We start from the raw sequence: 17813 nt of genomic DNA, 5'->3' as shown, positions 1-17813 counted from the left end.
GATTGCATAGCTATCTTATTCAAATTGGATTTCAAAGAAATAATGATAACAGTAGTTTGTATATCAAGGAAGGACCAGAAAATAAGATTGTCCTGGCAAAAATATTTGTAGATGATACTATTTTCACAAGGAATGATGATCTTTGCAAAGAATTTTTAGAACAAATGAGCAAGGAATTTGAAATATCAATGTTTAGTGAAATCAAATTCTTTGTTGGACTTCAAATTCAGCAGAACAAGAATGGCATCTACATCACTCAAGCAAAATACATCAAAGAGATATTGAAAAAGTTTGGTATGGAAGACTGTAAACCAGTTGGAACTCCCATGTGTACTGGACTAAAACTTACCAAAGAAGATGATTCAAAGGAAATAGATCAGACATTGTACAGATCTATGATTGGAAAGTTGCAATATGTAGTTCATACTAGGCCAGATATTGCTCTTGCAGTTGGAATTGTGGCAAGATTTTCAGCCAAACCAAGAGAAAATCACATGATGGAAATCAAGAGGATAATGAGATATCTGAAAGGAACTAAAGATTATGGATTATGGTATAAATTTGGAGGAAACCTAGACTTAAAAGTGTTTACTGATGCTGATTGGTTAGGAAACCTTGACGACAGAAAAAGCACAAGTGGAGGTGCATTCTTTCTAGGAAAGAGGTTGGTTTCTTGGACAAGCAAAAAGCAAAATTGTACATCTCAATCAATAGCAGAGGTAGAGTATGTTGCTGCAGCAGTAAACTGTTCTAATATTGTTTGGTTCAAGCAATTGCTATAAGGCATGAAGATGGAAATCAAGGAACCAGTTGTCATGTTTTGTGATAATACAAGTGCAATCAACATATCTAAGAATCCAGTAATGCATTCTAAGACTAAGCACATTGCAATCAAGTATCACTTTGTCAGAGAATTGGTGCAGGACAAGAAAATTAGATTGGAATATGTCCATACAAAGGAATAGATTGCTGACATATTCACAAAGCCTTTACCTAAGGATGCATTTTTGTATCTCAGAGGTAAGTTAGGGGTCATTCCCCTATCTGAAGTTCACTAAAAATAAGTTTTAGTGATGCATCAGCTCTTACAAAATTGAACAATCATCAGTTGATGTAGCAAATCAAGGAAATATTGCATATGAATCAGTACTAAAGGTACAATGAAATTCATTGAAATTGGATTGTCTTTGGCATGTGTTGTCAAAGAGGGAGAGTTTTACTGTCATATCTTTCCGAAATTTGATTATGTAATTCCTTCACAGAGGGAGATTACTGTAAGAAGGAGAGTTCTCTATCTTAGAGGGAGAATTGTTAATTGTGTTGTGTTGCTATAGACTTGCTTTCAAATTTTATTTCTGCTATGACATGTTGTGTTGCCATCAATGCCAAAGAGGGAGATTGTTGGATACAATTAAGTAATTGTGTATTGTCTTTGATGTTACACAAATGCCATATCAGTTATCAAACAGAGTCTACCAAGTTCTGTCGGTCAGGAAAATAGTTTACAGAGTCTACCGAGCTCAGTCAGTCAGTAAAGCCTTTTGCAGTGTATACCGAGCGTTCCTGTATGTCACAAGGTGAGTTAGTGTTAACCAAGTTCGCACGGTAAGCTAAGGAAAGTTTAGTTCTTACCGAGATCACTCGGGTATCAAAGGATTTTGTAGCGGACGGTTAGTGTTAACAGAGTTCGCACAGTAAGCTAAGGAAAGCTTAGTTTTCACCGAGCTCACTCGGTAGTTGAAGACAGCTTTTACCGAGTCTAGTCGATTTCCAAAAGAAGTGGCAGGTTTACCGAATTCCTCGATAATTGTAGTTTTTACCGAGTTCTGCCGGTTAACACAGGAAGCAATTTTTTTTTGTTCTGTATTGACCGAGCAGCGTCGGCCAGTGAAGAATTTTGTTTTGATTGTTAGTTCAAGCCGACTTTGGAATATGTTTTGTCAAGTTGGTTGGGCCGACCTGGTATTATGTATAGTATATAAAGAGGTGCTCAAGATGCGGAAAAGTGTGGAATAGAGAGTGTATACGGATAGTGCAAGGAAGTGCAAGGAAGAGACTTGTGTGTGCCTAAGCAGAGTTGAGCAGAGGGAAATCTTGGAGCTGCAAAGATATATTTAATCAGTAAGGATCTTGTGGAGCTAAAATGAGATCTGTATTTAGCAAGATAAGTTGCATGTATTTTCAGATCATTCGTTGTTGCTTTCTAACCATTGTAACAGTGATTCCAAAATCTCCTAATAGAGTTGGTTTAACAACCATTCCATAAATCCTTTAACAGGGTGGCAATTCAGTTGAATTGTTCTAAAGACCTCTTACAAGGCCACTCCTAACAGGGTGATTAAATCCTCTAACAGGGTCACACCTAACAGTGTGTTTTGTAACCTTTAACAGGGTTGGCTCCTAACAGGGCTCACTTCAGAAGAGTGAAAATTGGTGACTAGTTGCTGGTGGTTTTTCCCAGATTGGGTTTCCACGTAAATCTGGTGTCTACTGTGTTCATGATTACTTTCTTTTGCATGGTCGCTTATTTTAGTAAATGCTTAATAAATTAACTAAACATCTATCAAGTTTTAAGCAGTAATTTATGTGTTTACTGAGTAGCAGCAGCAACTAAGTTTAAGGCATCTTTGGGACTGTTGAATTTGTTTTTGTGGTAACTGATTCACCCCTCCCCTCTCAGTTAGCCCATCTTCATTTTCCAACACATATGACCTTAGTATACCTTTATAGAATCCCTAGTTGGTACATATCCAATTAGAGGGGGCAGTAAGGTATCATAAATATTATGTTAAGGTTCTGAACATACCTTTTTACTAAATGTCCTAGTTTAATTATGTTTATATATATCTAGCATGAATCATGTAATGGAATCCATAACTTGAAAAATTGCTATATGTACATGGTTATTGACCCCATTTATGGTCTATTGCTTTATTTTTATACTTACATTTTCTCAATATATCAACTCTAATAGTTTATAATGATGTACTATCTATGTATTATTAGTCATTAAATAAGTTTGCCACCTTATCTATCACTAATAACTTGTTCCATGCATTCTAATTTAATTACTTCCTCATGTCAATTGTCATTATGGTAATCCTACATCAACTAAGTCATTCATCTATCACTAACTAGCTAACTAACTAAATAACTACACACACACACACACACACACACACATTTATATATTTATATAATTAGATGCATAAGATACCCATATTAGACCCATATCTATATTGAAGGGTATCTGGATTAACTAAAACTAAATTAAAAATCCACTAATTAATATTTTAATTTAAACTCTATAAATCCTTTAAAAACATCTCTAAATTTGCTGCCAATTACAAACCCACTAACTAAGGCTATGTCACTTACTAAATATTAAAATACTTAAATCTAACTAAATTTTTAGTTTACCAACTACTCCTATTTACTAACCATGATAAGAGAGAATAAAATAATTTCTGACTAACTAATCACCACTATCTACCAATCATGTTATTAGGTTTAGCCTAAAATATAATCACTGATCCCTAAGTTTTATACTAAAGTACCCATGACAAATCTCTAATTAAACAATAATAACACAACCCACTTAACTTATTTTCATAACTACTAATCCATCATATTAAAACCTATCCAAATATCCTAATTCTCTTAAACACACATTACAACTCATTAATTCCTAAGTAATCACTCCAAAACAATATTAATTGCTACTTTCCCCTAGCAACTAAATGCATAACTAAGCCTACTAATACTAATGTTACCTTAACACAAGTCTAAAAAAAATTATATTAATAAATTTCCATATAATAAAATAATATTATCCTATGCACAAAGATTCTTACAAGCCTAACCTACCCCCCTTTTCCAACCTAAGATTATACTCCCCTTCCAAGGTGCCAAATCCTTAGGGCGAGCACGTTTCAATCTGACAAGGTGCGATGACTTAGGAAAATTCACATTCCTAACTTGAGCCTTTTTCTCCAAGTACCTAACTTAGCCTCCCAAGGTGATGGTGATTGGTAAGGTGGGACCACTTTCCTCCCATCATTTTGAAAACTTTTACTTGCTCATCCTTTTAACAAAAAGGTCACCTAGGAAGGATTTTTCAAAAGAAATGAACACATTAACAAGGCCCAAGGTAGGTTTGTCCTTTCCAAGGTGAAATTGACTAAGGGGGCATCCTCTAACGTATGTCAGATTATGAAATATGTTATCATGCACTTGAAGGAGTTCCTAAGGCATTAGGCACCTAGATGGGGACCATTAACTTTTTTCATTTTTCATTTTGATAAAGATTTTCCCTCCACCTTGGATAAAGGTGCCTAAGTTTGTAGCCTTTGGTAAGTGTTTTATTTTTGAGTTTGTTTTTTTTTTTTCTTTATTAATTTTGTTATTTATTTTTTGTGTTAACTATTTATTACACTTATGCTATGGTGTGAATAGGACATATATGCCCCACTAGGGATCATATGACTTTTTTTGGGGGGGGGAAACTTAGGAGATCTTTTCTTTGTCAACTTATATTATAACCCCTACACCTATATGTTCCTACTAGGAGCATAAAGTATATTCTCTTATATTTATTTTATTGGTCTATATTTTGGGGAAGGATTTATTTTCTTCCCCCACACATTTTCCAGAGAGCATAATATGCTCCTATAGCAAGTTTTCTCTTGTGAGTTTTTAACTAAATCATTAGGATTTATTTTCTTCCACTCATATCTTAGGAGGCTATGTTTATGAGTTATCATAGATTTAATTCTAAATTATCTATTAATTCTTAACTTTCAAGTATAAATTATTATAACATCTATCTCATCTAAAGGTCTATTAGATTTGGAATCCAAATGAACTAATTTTCATACACATGAAATGAACTATCAAATATGATAACTTTCTTCCATTATATTGAATACCTAACATATAAACTTACAATGCAATCATTTATGTTTTGATTTAGATCAACTATATCAAAGGAACATAACCATTATGAAATATTTCACCAATTGATTTATAAGAAGAAGTGTCTTATTTACATGATTCTCCATATTATGTCAAATCACCAAATGTGAAAACTTACAATGCATATTTCCTTACAAGTAACTATATTCATTTTCTCAATCTTTCCTTACACATTTTCAACAAAATACAATAATAAGAAAATTCCTTTTTACATCACAATGGAAACACCCATAGGGACATAACATCACAATACATTTGAGATGACATGGAACATTGGTCTCTCTTTACACACTTGATTTTTCAAAATCGTCAAGGGTGAAACCCTGATATCTCTAAGGAATCCATCTTCACAAACCTGAAACACAACACAAAACTTGGAACCATGGAGCCTCACCTCCCATCCTAGGCTTCTGTGAAGCCACCCACCAAGCTGGAGAAACAAGTCCAAATGGGATACACACACACAAAACTTTCCAATGCATAAAACATATCACATAACACAAAATAATCCCTCCCATGGCTTACACATTGATTCACCATTGGAACTATTGAACATAGGGTGAAGGTGTGCTTTCAAAAAGGAGACTTTCCATATCATCACATATCTGCAATAAATAATTTTTATGCCCTTTTGGGGCTATAGTCATACTCCATAATCTTCCTTTCTACACCATCATTTCCCTTATCACCCCCAAAGCATAATATGAATGAATATGGCATACAATGGAGCCCATACTCCAAGATTCTCAACTATATTTCAAGCCCAACTAAGCCCTTCACCCTATACTTCTCTTCCCTTCCCAAAGGATGAGTGAAGCCTTCACACCCAAAACAACACTTGATATTCAAATCAAAACAAGAAGGTCAAGAAAGAAAGCCAAGAAACTTACATGAATACAATGCCCACATTGCATCATCACAACTCAATACAAAGATTCATAATGGCACAACACAATACCAAAATCTACCATCCAAAGATTCACAATACAATGCATGATCCCATACCAAATACTCCATGCTTGCAGATACAATACTAAAAGAAAGAAAATGAACATGGTTTGAACACCAACCTTGGTCCAAGCTAAAGGCAATGATAGTTTTTTTAGAGCTCCTTAGTCTTCCTCAAAACCCTAACTATGTCTAAATTTAGAGAGTGGGTGAACACCCCACTAATTTGTCCAAGATTCTCTAATAAAGCCTTCCCACTAACTATTTTTAGCAAAGACACCAAGCCACTTCCTCTTACAAACTTGTCTCCATCTAAATTTTCTATATTTGATTTAGTGGGAACATGGGAGAAAACACATTTGACAACTCCAATTTCGAATTGATGGAAGAATGCATGGGTAAAGGGCCCCCCTAGGTTGTCTAGTCACTATCATGGTCAAAATTAGGTCCCTAACATGTTATACTATCACATGGGTAGCTCATTTTCACATAAAAGACACTTTGGGACCACCTAATGACCCCTCAAAACCCTATTCAAGTCCAAATACGAATTTCTTTTGATTGTGACCCATCCTACCCCTTGTCAAGTGGGTCTACTTACTCATTAACAAGTTAATTAGTTTTCGGTTAAAATGACACCATGACCAACAACCTAGATGACATTCCATTGTACAAAAAATCCACAAGTGTCAAGTGACACATAAAATCACATTCCACATCACCATGACATGTCCCTAATGCATCCTTATGATTAAGCATTTCCACATACAAGAAAACTTATATTTATGAAGAAAAATACTTTCACAATGAGGCTTTTTAATCTTCCAAATATTTTCCTTGGTTAAACTTTACTCACATAGGTTTGGATCTTGTTTCCCCCCAAAATTTCCTTAGTTCCACTTCCTACACACTAAACACAAGAATCAATAGTCCAAGGAGGTCATATAAATATATATCATAAATGCATATAATTTCAAATACTACATAATCTTATTAACATAATTCAATTAAATTTCCTTTCCTAATTATTTCAAATAAATCATTCAAAATGTCAAAATATCAATATCTGTATATCATAAACCATCATAATCAAATCAACATTTATCTGCATATCACATTAAATCATAAATCATCATTATCAAATTAACATTTATCTACATATCACATTAAACCATAAACCATCATAACCAAATTAACATTTACCTACATATCACATTAAGTCATAAATCATCATATCATAATCTAGTTCTATCATGTCATAAAGTTGCATCCATATGTGTTTGATCATTCCACTCACAATATCAAGTTTATAGTACATATCATATATGTAGAACACTACTATAAATGTCAAAATCTATAGATAAAATAAGCCATTGTCCTTCTAAGTTTTGAATATTTTCAAAGTATCCAAATCCCATAAATCAAAATGCAAGTAACATACCCCCCACTTAAACTTTACCATTTCCCATTACAACTATTTATGCAATTTAGCTTCTATCAAAGCAATTGAAAAAAGGTTAGAACATGAATGAAATCCTTAATTATATCATTTAGGTCTTAATGTGTAGACATAAATGCGGATCATCAAAATGCAAATATTAAGATAACATAACCCTATAGTCTCAAAAGTATATCAAAACATCAAATTAGAAGTGTCATAATACAAATATGTCATCTATACTATGAGGGGTCAGGTGAGGCCTCAAACTTCCTGTATGGGGGAGTATCTATGATGGACAGATTCATCTAGGACTCTTGATAGATGTTGTTTTGAATAGTCTCTTTGGACACTTGAGCAAGTCAGAGACAATTGTTGCAGAGTTTCATAGGATGCAATGATAGATGATTGCTAAAACCTTTGACATTGATGTCAATGGGGTAGCAATTATAGCATGAAAACCATCTTGATATAGAGCACATTGAGGTATATCAATGGGGGAGAAGCATGTGAACATAGAAGCCAGTATGATTGATGAAGAGGATTTGAAAAGAAAGGATAACAATCTTTGACAATTGGTATTCTTGGAACTAGATGTTTTTCATCTATATTGCCATCAATGCCAAAGGGGGCAATTGTTGGAAGCATGAATGTTGATGATATTCCTATGGGAGAGTATTGTAAAAACATGTATAGATCATTATCATGATGATATGTTACATTCATGATTGTGTTTGTCATTGATGTGAACATAGAAATTTTCTATGGTATCTGATAGAAGAATAGTGGTAAAGATCAAGTTGGTACGGATAGATCATTGAGTATTTTCACTAGTGAGTTTAAAGAGAGATACTAATAAGTTTCTATTATATTCATCTAACCTTGGGTTCATAAGATATTAAGTCTAGAAGGAGTTATGCAAGTTTTGGTGAATATTGTTCAGAGATAGAGTTTACAGAAGCATGTTCTGGTAAACTTGTTATATCTCTTAGCAGAGTTTTTATTCTGAGAAGTAAGGTTAAAGTGTTGGATATGGTGTGGCCAATCTTTCTCATCATAATATTATGCATACAAAAAGTTATTCAAGTTACAAGGTGATTGATTGATGTTATCGCTAACTAAAACATGATCTTATTGAGGTCATATAATAATTAATTGAGAAGGTGCAACAACCAACTAAAGGGAATTATTTTGTGGACTTGGTATAAAGGAGGGAAATTTTCCTTTGTTATGAATGGAAGAATGTAGGAAGCAAGAAGAATGAAAAGGGGAAGAAAAGATATAATTGCAAAGATAAGGAGAGTAGAGTGAAGTTGGAGAAAACTTTGTTGCCAAGGTTTTATTTTGGGATCTGAGATTTGATATTTAGATTCTATTAACCTCATAATGGTTTTTGACACTTGAGTGCCAATACACTTAACTACTTTCTATATTGAAGCTGAGTACACCATGTATGCCGAGCCACAACAAACGCCGAGTCAGGAAAGACTTCAGGTGCCGAGTGATCTTCATGTGCCGAGTAGTTTTCCGATGCCGAGTGAAGATTAGGTGTCGAGTGAAGAACATATGCCGAGTGACTTTAAGTACCGAGTAGAATAAAGGTGCTGAGTGATATTCAAGTGTCGAGACATAGATGATGCCAAGTATTACAGAAATGAAACAAGTGTCGAGTAAGCCAGTTTTGTATAGATGCCGAGTTATCTAGAAAACAACATGTGCCGAGCGTCAGTAATGCTTCAAGAGCCGAGTAACTTAGAATATCAGCATAAGAGTTTGTAATTGCACAAACTATGATGCAAACAATTTTTGTAGCCGACATAAGGTAAATCACAAAGGATTAAATGATAAGATCAAATCTTTTATCTTTCCTATGCAATCTACATGCAGCCAATAAGAAAAATGATGAAGGCGTGCAACCAATGGAAGAAGTGCAAAATAATAAGTGGAAAATAGAGATTGAAGATGGATCGTAGATCCATACCTAACCCTAAATCCTCAAATGTCTTTATAAGGAAGACAAAATTTTATTGTAAAATATATGAGTGGATATACAAGGGTGTATGAGGAAATCTACTTTCAGAACAAGGGTTATCAGATCAAAAAGGATCAAGATCAGAGAAAGTAGAACAAGTACCTACATTCATCAATCAAGGATTGTAATCTATCAGGTTCATTGTACCTAATACTTTCTAGCAATTGTATTAGAATGAAAATCCTATGGTGATAGGTTGGCTTAACAGCTATTTCATAGATCCTTTAAATAGGTGATTAAATCCTTTAATAGGGGGACACTTCATGTAAAGTGTTTGCAAATCCTCTAACCAGGTCACTATTAATACAGTGTAAAGCCTTTAACAGGGCAGACCATCAGAAGCGGTTGAACAATATTGCTATAGTAATTTTTGTGGGTATCATCCCCACCCCAGTTTTACCTTCTTATTCCTGGAGGGTTTCTGGGTTACCAAATTCTAGTGTTATATGTTGTTGATGCATGTCTTAATTTCATGTTTACCTAATGTATTTACATGCAGGCAATTTACTTTCAGTTAAAAGTTTTATTGGTTAAAGTGTGATACTTCTGATTCACCCCCCCCCCCCCCCCCCCTCCCTCTCATAAGTATTATTCCTATTTGAATATTCCAACAATTGGTATCAGAGCGTGCAGGTTCTCACAAGGAAAATTTTGACAGCTTGGAGAAAAAAGATCTAAAGATGGAAGTTTTCAAACTTGGAAAGATCATTGAAAACCAGGTGATTGATGTGCATCTCACTCTACAAAAAGTAGAGGAAGCAAGAGTGGAATTAAGAAAATCCTTAAAGAGAAGAAAGGAGATAGCCATAGCTGAAATTGATACACACTACAAAGAGGTTGATACCACACAAGGGTTGGCCAATGGAGATACTAAAGAATTTGATGCAGTAATAGCAGAACTGATGGAGAAAAACAAAGTTCAAGTAGAGGAGATAAGATCTCTCAAGATGGAACATGAATCATAGGCCATAATATTATGTGAAATCACTGAACAAAAGAAAAGAGCAATTGAGGATAAAGTCATGATGGAAAATGACAAAAGAAATCTTGCAAAAAGACTTGAAGAAAAATGTACTGAATTGACAAGGATCTCAAACATGCAGATGGATACACTTGTCCAAATAATGAACCTTCATCATGAACTCAATGTGAAAGATATTGAGATCTCTACTTTGAAGATGCAGAATGAAAAAATCCAAAATGAATTGAACAAAGAGAAAGAGGTAGTAGAGAATCTCAACAAGTCAAGTGAAACCATCAAGTATTTTGAACAATTGATGAAAATCCCAAGATCTACCCATGATACATCAGGACTTGGATACAACAGCACTGAAGTTGGAGAATCATCAAAGAGTGTTGAACAAAGAAGTGACAAAGGTAAGAATTCAAAACCCACTTGTCATTATTGTAATAAGAAGGGGCATACTGCTAATGTTTGCAGGAGTAGAAGATTCATTCAATCAAACACACCCAAGAGTAAGAGTTTTTGTCACAAGTGCAACATGCAAGGACATATGACACAAGATTGCAGATCCAATGTCTCAAGGACTCAGAGATTTGATGGAAATTGCTACAATTGCAAAAAGTATGGACATAGAGCATTTGAATGCAGATCAAAGCCTATATGGACATAATATCAACCAGCAAACTTAAAAGGGAATGAAAGTCATTATCATTGGGATTACAACACCAGGCATAGATGTCACTATTGTCAAGAATATGGACATACACCCCAGAACTGTATAAGAACACATTTCAAAGGGAACTACAAGAGATGGTTGAACCAAACCACATGTTTCAGTTTTCTAAAAACTGGTCATACTAGCAGAAACTGTCCTACAAGGTCAAAGGTGCCCAAGACTAAAGAAAATAAGGGCAAAGAAAAGATTGATGATGAAAAGATAAGAGGGAAAATAAATAAAACTTGGAAAAAGAAAGATGAGTGCAACACATCAAGTGGAGGGATCACTTCACCCAATGGGTCAAGTGATCACACTTCATCAAATTAAGTATGAGAAGTATACGGGACTGATATACAAAGCTATATCACACATCAGTCCCGAGACAAAGAAGCTATGCAAAGTATAAATCTACATAAAACAAGATGTCAAGACAAAATCTGAATGATATTGCCAAGCTATCTTTGATACCGAGTAAAAATCCAACACATGCTGAGCTCCTAACAAGAAACTGAGCTGATAATTGATGCCAAGTTGGTCAACTCTAATGGAAGCAGAGTAAAATGGAGATGTAGTGCAAGCTGAGTTAGGTTAAAAAAATCTAGAAACTGAGTTGGCAGTTGAGCATTTAATGTGATGAAAATAGGGTATATTATCACGATTTCAATCAGTTTTCCTCATCGTGATTAAAGAGCAAAGAAGAGGAAAAAGAGCAGAGTAAATTCATAGCAAGAATCCAACACTTCAAGTAGATTGCAACCTCACTCAACACATTTTTCATCGATCTTGAGGTATTTTCATTTATGCTGAGCTACGCAGTTTTATATTTCGTAAAACAAAAACCCTAGTTTGCATAAATGGCGTCAAGTTCCAAGAAAATTGAGGACAAAGAGTCATTTTAAGTTGAGTTAGTGTCAAATGAGGTCAAGAAAAATGACTTTCATTCCATACCTAAAGTTGTATACAAAAATTACCCAGCCGAAGCTCTCTCCCAAATTACATGAGGAAATGCTACAATTGTAAGATAGGTGCCCTAGGAGATATGGAAATAAGGCAAGCCTATGAGAAATTGTGCGTAGATGGAGTCTTGAAAGATGAATTCAAAAATGTAGAAAGAAAGGGTTTGACCCAAGTTTTGAGCTTTCCCACCGTATTCAAGACTAAATGGGTTAGACTTGTGTTGAGCAGAATTCATGGTGGTAATCTGTGGTTAGAAGATATTCCCATCAAACTAACCAAAAAAATTATACATAGAGTAACAGGGTACGCAACTCTAGATCGGTTCAAAACCTTGAGAAGTGAATTGAAGGAGGTTATTGAAAAGAACACTGGTGCCTAGTGGAACAAAAGAGGAATGACAATTCACACCATATAGGATCCTCTTTTTGAATTTGATGTTAGAGTCATCGCCCATAAGTTCTACTAATCCAGTAGACTCAACAGTGTACCATGTATTGCAGTAGATGTAGGCTACAAATTGGTGAAAAAGGATCATACTTATGATCTTGTAGAACTACAACTACAATAGATTAATGAAAACCTAGCTGCCATAAGAAGGACAAAGGGTACTCAATGCAAATTTGGAGCAATTCTAGTTTGTGTATTCTTTTATGTTCAGAATGAGTTTCCCTCTTTTGGCAAAGTGACATGGAGGGATGATAGAATAATCATTTCCCAAATTAATGAATATATACAACAAATGGGAGAAAATTTTGATACCCTGATGACAAGCTATTTCGAAGATTTCAAGAAATCCATGAAACAAAGGGTTAGAATACCAGTTTCTTTGGTAGAAGAACATGTTAATGATATATTTTTCTTGGTTGATATTGACTTCACATACATCCAAGCAGAAATTCCAAGAGTGAGATGGCTAAGGCCATTTGGATATGAAATTAATGTTGATGAGGCATTTGCAGCAATAACTGCATTATTGACAGAAGAAACAGATAAAAGTGCTCCACATTTTGGCACTTATGATGTAGTAAGGTCTAAAATAAACATGGAATTAAAGATTGCTTCCACATTAAAGAAGAAAAACAAATTGTTAAAGAAGATTAAGAAGAAATTTGGCAAATAAATTGAGGTTGAAGTAGAAGAAGAAGAAGATGACAATGATGATGAAGATGAGCAAGAAAAAGGCCCAATGGAATTAACTCAAGGCCTAGGTGAAGACAAGGAAGAAGGTGCAGAAGATAAAGAAGCCAAGAAAGCATCAATGAAAGCTGAGTCAAAGAAAAGAAAGGCAATAGAATAGCTTCCAACTCAGTAGAAACCAAATAAATATTCCATGCCATCACCTCAAAAGCCTACAACACGAGCTGCAACAAGGGCCCCCACTCGAAAAGCTAAAGAGGAAGTTACAAAGAAGAAACAAATCAAGGAAACACAGGAAGAGCCAAGGAAAAGAAGAAGATATGTGGCTCAACCTGATACTGATGAAGAAGATCAATCTGAAAAGGTAAACAACTCTTCAATTGATATTTTATGTAAAAAGATTAGAAATGGTGATTTAAGAAACTTAAATAAAGTTGATTTTAATAAGTTTACCAAAGAAGAATAGAATAGGATAGAAGAAACAGTTTATGGAATGATGGCACAGTTCAAGTACACTCCACTTGAACTACATGGACAATTTCCAAAAGAACTATCTAAAATTGTAGAAGACAGATGGCATTTTTGTTTGAAAATGGAAAAGGAGATGAGGGAATCAACCCTAGCAAGGATATTGCCCGATTTGACTAGGGAACTAGTAAAGAATGTAGTCAAAAGGCATAATAATAGGTTTACACCTAAATATAGGGCATTCTTCATACTCCAAAATAGGATGGAAGAAATTGTTCAAAGAACAATGAAATCATGGAAAAACTTGTACAAGAAGATTGAAGATTTTCTTGAAGAAGAATACAAGGAAGAAGCTACTGCTCCACCAGAAGAGAGGAGAAAAAGGAGAGAAGAGAAGACAGTAGTAGAGAAGGGAGAAGAAGAAAAGAAGGTAGAAAAAGAAAACAAGGTAGAAGAAGAGAAGAAGGAAGAAGGAAAGAAAGATGGAGAGGAGGAAGAGACACAAAAACAAGATATAATGGCAACAGATGAGCAAGAGCAGCAACTAGATCAGAGTGTGCAAGACACACAAATGCCACCCTCTAGACCTCCTCATGTATCCATCACACTTGTAGAGACTATAACTATTATTGATGTTCCTAACACTTCTGGTCAAAATATCAATCCATTAACTGCAGAAGATCTCAAAAGAATCCTTGACCAATCTACACAACAAGCAATATTATGTGTAGATCCAGTATTGGTCAGTATGGATGAATTGCAAAAAGTAGTAGAAAGCACAGTTAGAGATAAGGTACACAAGAACCACCTTCCATCATCTCTATAGCTACTAGTGGTCAACTTTAGATGCCAATAGTTATTTCAATAGGCATAGTTGATACTATAATATAGAAGTCAAGTGCAACTGTAGAAAAACAAGCAGAACAAACATAACAAATAGGACAGACTATTACATCTGATCCTACAACACAAACACAAGGTGTACTTCCTAAGATTACCATAATTAATCAAGATAGAAGATAGCAGGAGGAGGAAACAGTGGAAACCCCTAAAGAGCAGGAGGCAATACAAACATTAATAAATGTGCCTACCTTGGGAACTCCTTCACACCAGCTATTGCAAATATCTATACCAACATCTAGTACTAAAAAGGTTGCAAGGGTACTTCATTATGGAGACCCTGAATTAGATGAGGAGATAGTCATACCAAGTTATGACTCAAAAACTATAACCATTGATCAAATAAATGAGGTGCAAGAAGCACTGAATAGGAGAAAGAGACAAGAGATACTCAGGAAGGAGTATAAACAAAAGAAAACTCTACATGAGATTAAGGACATCTTTATGGATGCCTTCAGTTTGCAATCACCAGATGATTCAAAGCATATCACAAAGCAATTGACAGATATTATTGACTAAGTGACAAATGAAGACCAAGAGACAAATGCAAAACTTATGGAATGGTCCGAAAGAAAATTCTAGGGAAAAGTAAACAAGCAAATATCAACTCAAATTGCCCTTTCCCAGGTTGAATTGGCAAAGCTAATTGACAAAGTGAAAAAGGTACTTGATAATATATTCTCATTGTACAAAAAGTTGTGTGACTTTTCATACTTCACATAGGAGACAAGCCAAAAGATAATGATCTTGGAAATAAATTTAAATATTTCTAGCATGCAGCTACCTAAAGATCCAGCTGCTTCACACTCAAAAGGAAATAGTTGTGTTAATAGCAGAAGAAGCCAATATCAAGGAAAAATTAATATAGCTCCAGTCCTCCATTACCCCACATTTAGAAATACTCCATAAAGAGAAAGTCTATGCTGAAACTATTCTCAAGAAAGACCCTAATCTTTCTACATCAGATGGACTTATTCATCTTGCTACAGAGACTGCCATCCAGCATAAGTAACTAGAAATTGCCTTAAACAATTGGGATGCAGCTCTCAAGATGATTATGGAGGTAAACATCACATTTTTGGCTAAATATGGTCTTAACCCTTAAACATTCTTTGACATAAGTGTCAAAAAAGGGGTAGAAGAAAAGAGACATAATAGGGGGAGATACATATATTATGAGATGAGTTAATGGGGGAGAAAAGATAAAAGGAGGAGCATATACAGATAATGGTACACAATGGCACAATCAACTCAGGGGGAGTTACAATATTTTTTTTTTTGAGGTATATATTGTAAGTTACAAATTTTGATCAAGTTTTCTTTAAACTCTATATATACCAAACAGATTAGTAAATGTACTCATAAGCTCAATTAAGTATTTTTGTCACTCATGTCAAAGGGGGAGATTGTTAACTTCATAATGGTTTTTGACACTTGAGTGTCAATACATTTAACTACTTTCTATATTGAAGCCGAGTACACCATGTATGCCGAGCCACAACAAACGTCATGTTAGGAAAGACTTCAGGTGTCAAGTGATCTTCATGTGCCGAGTAGTTTTTTGGTGTCGAGTGAAGATTAGGTGCCGAGTGAAGAACAGATGCCGAGTGACTTTAAGTACCGAGCAGAATAAAGGTGCCGAGTGATATTCAAGTGTCGAGTCATAGATGATGCCAAGTATAAAAAAAATGAAACAAGTGTTGAGTAAGCCAGTTTTGTTTAGATGTTGAGTTATCTAGGAAACAGAATGTGCCAAGCGTTAGCAATGCTTCAGGAGCTGAGTAACTCAGAATATCAGCATAAGAGTTTTTAATTGCACAAACTATGATGCAAACAGTTTTTGTAGCCGACATAAGGTAAATCACAAAGGATTAAATGATAAGATCAAATATTTTATCTTTCCTATGCAATCTACATGCAGCCAATAAGAAAAATGATGAAGGCATGCAACCAATGGAAGAAGTGCAAAACAATAAGCAGAAAATAGAGATTGAATATAGATCATAAATCTATACCTAAACCTAAATCCTCAAATGTATTTATAAGGAAGATGAAATTTTATTGTAAAATATATGAGTGGATATAGAAGGGTGTATGAGGAAATCTACTTTCAGAACAAGGGTTATCAGATCACAAAGGATCAAGATTAGAGAAAGCAGAACAAGTACCTGCATTCATCAATTAAGGATTGTAATCTATCAAGTTCATTGTACCTAATACTTTCTAGCAATTGTATTAGAATAAAAATCCTATGGTGATAGGTTGGCTTAATAGCTATTTTGTAGATCCTTTAAATAGGTGATTAAATCCTTTAACAGGGTGACACTTCATGTAAAGTGTTTGCAAATCCTCTAACCAGGTCACTATTAATACAGTGTAAAGCCTTTAATAGGGTAGACCATCAGAAGTGGTTGAACAATATTGTTGCAGTAATTTTTGTGCGTATCATCCCCACACCAATTTTACCTTCTTATTCCTGGAGGGTTTCTGGGTTACCAAATTCTAGTGTTATGTGTTGTTGATGCATGTCTTAATTTCATGTTTACCTGATGTATTTACATGCATGCAATTTACTTTCAGTTAAAAGTTTTATTGGTTAAACTGTGATACTTTTGATTCACCCACCCCCCCCCCCCTCTCATAAGTATTATTCCTATTTGAATATTCCAATAGATTCAAGGTTTGTAACCTAGTCTACAAGGTCTAACAATGATTGGCCCAGTTAATAGGATAGAGGAAAGAGGATAAAGCACAGTATGAATAGTTATTTTACAAGGAATAGTTGAGAGAATAGTTGAACAATGAAATTCAATGGTCTTACTCGAGAAGTTGTTTGGATAGTGGGTCCTTTGTCCTTCCACAACTCCTAACAGGGATTTGAAATCTCCTAATAGGGACTCTTATGTACGAAGTGTGTTTATAGACTCCTAACAGGGTCCATCCTCTAACAAGAAATATATATATTAGTATATCTTTGTTGGCATCATTCCCAGCAGGGTTTTCCCTTTGATCAAGGGTTTCTCTAGTTAACAAATTTGGTGTAATTGTGTATGTGCATCTTGTTATGGTTGTTTTTTACTTTGGTTGCATGGTTTTGATTATTTAAAGTTGATAAATTTTTTAGTTGGATAACAGATTCACCCCCACCTCTCAGTTATCTTGGTGGACTATTATTTCTAACAATTGGTATTACAACATTAGGCCCTTGAAGGATAAGCTTAATAGGTTTGGGAGATTAGTGGTGAGTTATTTCAAAAAAGAGAGTCCTAAGTGAGAT

Source organism: Cupressus sempervirens, chromosome 2 (assembly GCF_028749045.1).
Source record: "Cupressus sempervirens isolate cs-2001-9-10 chromosome 2, ASM2874904v1, whole genome shotgun sequence".
In the NCBI taxonomy this organism is placed as follows: Eukaryota; Viridiplantae; Streptophyta; class Pinopsida; order Cupressales; family Cupressaceae; genus Cupressus; species Cupressus sempervirens.
This window is presented reverse-complemented; position numbering follows the sequence as displayed.